Source organism: Ictidomys tridecemlineatus, chromosome 6 (assembly GCF_052094955.1).
Source record: "Ictidomys tridecemlineatus isolate mIctTri1 chromosome 6, mIctTri1.hap1, whole genome shotgun sequence".
Taxonomy (NCBI): domain Eukaryota; kingdom Metazoa; phylum Chordata; class Mammalia; order Rodentia; family Sciuridae; genus Ictidomys; species Ictidomys tridecemlineatus.
Genome location: NC_135482.1, coordinates 124,423,457 through 124,429,512, shown reverse-complemented (window position 1 = coordinate 124,429,512; position 6,056 = coordinate 124,423,457). Strand labels below are relative to the sequence as shown.

Sequence of the window (6,056 nt, the reverse complement as noted above, 5' to 3'; positions counted from 1 at the left end):
ATCCTCACCTTTCCACTCGGAAGAAGATACAGCCAAAGACTCATTCCCAAGCTGAGGACTAAGGATGAGTGCCACCTCCTGCGCAATCGCCCACCCGCCTTCGCCGGTGCTCCGCACTCCTACTGGTTCCCCATTGGCCCAGACGCTCGTCAATCTTCATGGAGCGGCCCTGTGAGTGGTCTCTGGTTGGAGATGCTGATCCTCCCCCTCTGGCTTCAGTCGGCCCCGCCCCCGGAGGGGGCGTGGCTGCGACCGCGGCCGGCGGGAGGCGACGTACCTCGTGCAGCTGTGGGCGGTGTGTTGCGGAAGGGGGCGCGAGATGACCGGGCAAGGCGGGATGTTGGAGGTCCAACGGCTCCGGCGCCAGCGGTGGGACCGCGGATCGGTGAGTGCGGGCTGCGGCCAGCTGGGCACCCTGGTCCAGGCTGCCCATTGCTTCTCGGCTCCGGGCCAGGCAGCCTCTTGGGGAGGGGCGGGCGCGGGGCCGGGCCCTCAGCGGCCCGCGGTCCAGTGAATTTGCTGCCTCGCGCCATACGCGCTTCGGCCACGCGGTGGGGCCCAGTAGGGGCCGCGCCTCGCCGGCCGCCCAGCTGCGTCCTCTTGTCTAATTCCCGCGTCAGCCGGGGCTTCCCGCCATAGCAGCTCGGCAGCCCTCCTCTCCCGCACCCTCAGTCCTCTTCGACCACCACAGTGGTCAGCGCGCGGTACCCGAAAGCGAGACAGCTGTCCGCATTCCTGGCCGCAGGTTGCGATTGGTCCTTTACTCCTGGCCCACGAACGATTGTTCTGGGCCATTTCGCGTCTAGGACCTTCTCATCCAGCCATTCCTCTTGGTTCGCAGGTGGTCTCCCGCACGTGGCCCAGCCCCCGCGTGCCCACTGCCGAGGGGGTCGAGTCCTACCGGACCTTGGAGCGCCCTCGTGGTGCCCTCGTGTGTGGCGGTTGTGGGCCTCCTCCCTTGGGCTTCGGTACTCAAGGTCCCCGGCCTTGGAGGCCAGGCCATGCTCTCCTTGTGCTGGGAGAGCAGTTGGGGCAGCTAGCCAGTGGCGCGCTGCAGGACCAGAGGAAAGGACTGAGCGACCTGGAACCGCTGGACTTGGATGGATCATCCCCCGGGCTGCCCCTATGCTGGGAATGGAGCCATGGCGTCTGACCCTCGAGCTGCCTGGGTGAGCTTCTAGGAATGCACAAGGGTTCCCTCTCTTGTCTTTGGTATTTAGGGGCAATGGCGATTTTGGCTTTTGCAAGGAATAGTTCCCTAGTGATGAGCAGAGTTCTTAATTATTAAGAAACTATGCGAAGTTTTAGGGATGAATGGGAGCATGTCATTTTCTTGGTCGCTATTGGGTGGAATAGGAATCCTTTCTTATTTGGCGATTAATTTTTAATTTGGTGGTTTACTTTCAGCAGTGAATCTGAGTTTTCAAAAACTGAAAATTAGAAAGGCTTATTTTTGCTTTTAAAATCAAATGCAGAATGGAACGTGACATTTTGACTGTCAAGGAGAGGCTAGCCATTTGATATATTTTGATTTTAAAAGTTAGGTTTATCTAAAACTGTTGGAAGGCCTGGGACTCTATCAAAAACTGAGTTCAAAGTGTCAGAATTGACTTTTTTTTCTGTCACTTCTAGGGTAAATTCTATTGAATTCCTGTTGTTTCTTTTTGTGTATCCTTTACCAAACTTTCCTTTTCTAGCACTGGAACAATGCTGTGATTCTTACAGCTAGTTCTTTTATCTACTTGAGAGGTTAAACAGGACAAAGCTGGTTTGACCTTTCCGAAAGGCACTTTTCAGTGTATTGTCTTTGCTTTTCCTTCTCCCAGGGTTCTAATGGCTTCCTTATAGTATTCATTTTTCTTTACTTTTAAAGGATCATTGGAATTGATATTTTTGAAAGTTGTGTCTTTTAAAATGTTCAAAGTTCACTAGGTTGAAAAGTTAGGCTGACTTTTTTTTTAAAATATTTACCACCTGAACCTGTATTTTGTGTTCACTTAAACAGTGAGAAGTTTGTTCTAGAACTATCTATATATAAAAATTTCTCTTAAGTTTCCAGTTGATTATGTGCAGTTGCTTGATCGCATTGTTTTTTGAAGCAAGATGAACTGAATTAGATCTTCTCTGACTCATTTAATCACCATCCAAAAATGTTTCCAGTGGAGCCTAGTGCAAGACAAATGAAAACAAACTCCAGGGTTGGCCAGACTTCAGTATAAGAGGCTATGCTATTTAAGCTTTTCTAAACCAGTGGACAGCAAGGGGCTTGAGTATCCAGAGTGGATGAGGAATATGAATAGAGCCTGCAGCAAGTCCAGATGACAGAATCAGTATGGGTCCCTAGGATTTTAGAACAAGGCTCAGACCACTTTATAAAGTCATTGTTTTCCTTTTGAAAAAACAAATCATGACTTGCTCCTGGGATTCTACTAAAAGTGAATGTCTGCCATAGTGACTTTTGGACCTAAACTTTCCAGTATGAACTGGTGGTCTCATCACTGGATGATCATAAAGGAGATGCACCTAGAGGTGCTTCATTATACTACTTGAAAAACAAATAACACATTTACAATAATTAGGTAATCTACTGAGTTGACCTCGAAAATGGACCCATTGGATTAAAATTATAGTCCAGTTTTAGAAGTAATACTATAGAAAATGATGCACACTCTTTAATCAAACACCATCTTTATTAATCAAGTGTACTTCAGTAATGTTGTGTAGCAAACACTCCAAAACAGTGGCATAGAGTACTATTTCTGCCTGACACATCTAAGTCGGTTGAAGATTGGCTGATCCAATGTGGCTTCAGGAAGGCCTCACTCCTGGCATCTCCCACCATTCAGGACTAGGGGCTACCCCGTAGCATGCTCCTCTCTTGGTGGAAGGCAGGAACTTAAGAGAGCAATCCCAAGACAAGCCTCTACTCATGGCCACTAAAATCCTATTAGCCAAAGCAAGGCACATAGCCAAGCATATATTCAAGGGGTAGGAGAATTTCTCCTTGAGGAGAAGGTCATGGTAAAGATTTACTGAGCAGTAATCTAATGTGCCATATAATCTGAGTTTATAACAGGCATTTTTATCTTTAGAAAGATAAAAAATGTGTTATCAAAGAGCTGTAATGGTACGTATAGTTGATTCAATACAATTTAACAGAGTGTTTTTTTCTGTGTTAGGTATTCAAGGTGTAGAAATGAATAAGACTAGTCCCTACCCTCAAGAAAACTCAGAGGCAGAGCTACAAATGAACAATATAAGCAAATGAATATTTGATTTGATGACTGCAACAAAAACAATTTTGTTCCCACTTTATACATAAGAAACCTCAGAGCAATTAAATAATTTGTTTAATATTATATAACAGACAAAATTGAAATTGAAGTTTTTTGAGAGGGTTTAAATTCTAAAATCCTTCCTGTCATTCCTTACAGCTGTCTTAACAAGGTAAGCACAGAGGTCATCCTATCTCATACCTCACTTTTACTGAGATCCTTGTATTTTTAAGGCCACAACAATTCTTGGTGAATTGAGCCCCATGACAATGCATGTAGAATGGATTAAATATACTTTCCATTTCTCCATAATTCTGCTCCTTTGACTTAGATTTCACATCAAACTAACCTTTATAATAATAAGTAGCAAGTCTGATTTATATACCTATCTAAGGCAAATAGCGATGTTAGATACTAGAGGATACCTTGATCAGTTTTTAAAATACCTGAGTCACAGGCAACAGTCTTTTGGTGGAATGTAAAATATTTTGATGACTAAGGAATACATTGAATGGACCATTGGCTTCTTCATTCCAAAGAAGAAAAGGAACTTGGGCAGTTATAAGGTGCCTGATGGTTGGAATGTATGTATATTCATGACTACCACCTGTGTTAGCTAATGCCATGGAGCTATTACTTTAATGTTTTATTTCAATATCGTATTAGTGTGTGTCATAATATTTGAATATGAAATGCCTTTTCATATTTGTTCAGAAGAATATCCATAAGATTGAAGAACATTTACCATACCCTTTAAAGGCAAATGATAAATACTATATTATCATTCCTATCTCAAGAAAGAGAAACTAGAAAAATTTAAAAATATCCACTCATCTGGGTCAAGTAACCAGTCAATGGAAAAGCCAAAGATAGGGCAGGTTTCTAATGATTACTAGCCTGGGGAGCAGACTTTTGGCATTTGAAACAAAACTCCTGGGAAATGTTAAAAAGCATAAAAACTAATCCAAGCCCTAAGTTTTGATTTTGTGTGGTTTGACAGCAACAGAAAGTTGATGTAGACATTCAATGATGGGATAAGTACCTAGGTCATTGTGAATGTTAGAGAGGACCCAGAAACTTGATGAATAATAATTTTTCTATTCCATAATTTTACAGGAGAGGAGATTTGTATTCTGTTCATTTTCTACAGTGAGTTTCTTGTTGGTTGTTTCGGTTCTAGGTATGATTAGGGTAATACTGAATGCCAATATCTTGCCCCTTCAGTTTCCTCTCCCTTCCCCCCATGTAGTTCCTAAGCTTGTTAGAGCTTGAAGGACCATTTTCAGAGATGCTCAGTATTAAACATCTGTCTTAGTATAAGAAAGTTTCTTATGCAAATAGAAGCCCAGTCAAAATGTAAACATTGCTTCCCTTCCTTGGTGGCCAAGTCCTGGAGCTGGATTGGGATTATTATCATTGGGTAACTATTGTTGTACCGATTAACCAACTTCTTGGAGATCAGCTTTTTTTACTTCTACTTAAGAGTGAGAATGTGCAGTATTTGTCCTTCTGCATCCGGTTTATTTCACTTAGCATAATGTCTTCCTGTTTAATCCATTTTGCTCCAAATGATGGAATTTAATTATTTTATGGCTGAATAATATTCCACATAATAACAATACATAATTATAGATTACATAATAACATATAACAGATTTTCTAAACCCATTTATCTGCTGCTGGACACACATCTGTTGATCTGTATCTTGTCTATTGTGAGCAGTGCTGCAATAGCATGGGAGTTCAGATATCACCTTCATACACTGATTTGGTTTCCTTTGGAGATATACTCAGAAGTGTGATAGCTAGGTTATATGGTAAACCAGCAACAAGGTCTCAAGTTTTTCTGCCTTGACAGAGCATTTCTTTTCACAAAGGGAGGAGAGGAGATGGCATGAGGTTTTAGAGTGACTTGTTCATGAACACATGTGAGCAGACCACCAGCATAAGGAACTAGATATATTAAAAACTGATATGTATTTACTGTTTATCTTTTTCTGTCTGATTTTGAGAGAAACAAGTGAATGGAAAAACTTACTGGCCCTCTTTCTTTGGATTCAGATAGTATTGCTTAAATTTTGTTATCAGAAAAGTTTTTGAAAAGTGTGGGAAAGGGTAAATTAAAGAGCAAGATCCATTTCATATAGAAATGCTCAGCTTATTTCTGTCCTAATAATGGATCCTGCCTCATGGCTAAGTTTGAAAATTTCTTCAGCCTACTTAATGGGCTGGAATTTATTAATTCAAATTACTGTAATAGTCAATTGCTACATTATCTCTTCTGAATAAATATTTTTTAAATTCTTGCCATAATTTGTAGGATTATTATTTTTTTAAATTAATTCCTATAGAAAACTCCTATAACTTATACTATTATCCTTTGTAAATTAGATATTTTCTTCTTTAAGCATCCTGTCGTGTTTTTTTTCCATAGTGACTGAATTACTTGTATACCCTTTTTATTTGAAGGTATACTACTCAGTTTCTTTCTGGCTCATAATTAAATGATATATATCCTCTACTAGATGTCTGATGCAAACAAACTTATTATTGTGACTTTTGTCTCTTTGTTTCCTGTTTATGTTTTGGAATTGAATTAGTATGTGAATACCTTTCTTTTCTATGAGGGACCCTAATTGTTAGAAGGTGAAGGTTTGTAATTTATTTGGATATTTCTAGATATAATTTAATTGTCATGATGATTGGATTTTCCTTCTTATGGATAAAAATGTGTTTTGTGAAAGGGTTCTATACTTCTTTCTCCTCATGATTCAGACAGTA

The 6,056-nt window shown here is 41.1% G+C and overlaps 1 long non-coding RNA gene across 1 annotated transcript in view; it reads left to right on the top strand.

Moving 5' to 3' along the window:
• Window positions 1-617: 617 nt before the first annotated feature.
• The window catches only part of LOC144365025 (uncharacterized), a 66,000-nt gene continuing 60,561 nt past the window's right edge, over window positions 618-6,056 (top strand). Inside the window, exon 1 of the long non-coding RNA XR_013423287.1 lies at window positions 618-1,169. This is a non-coding gene — a long non-coding RNA (uncharacterized LOC144365025). The remainder of the gene's footprint in view (window positions 1,170-6,056) is intronic.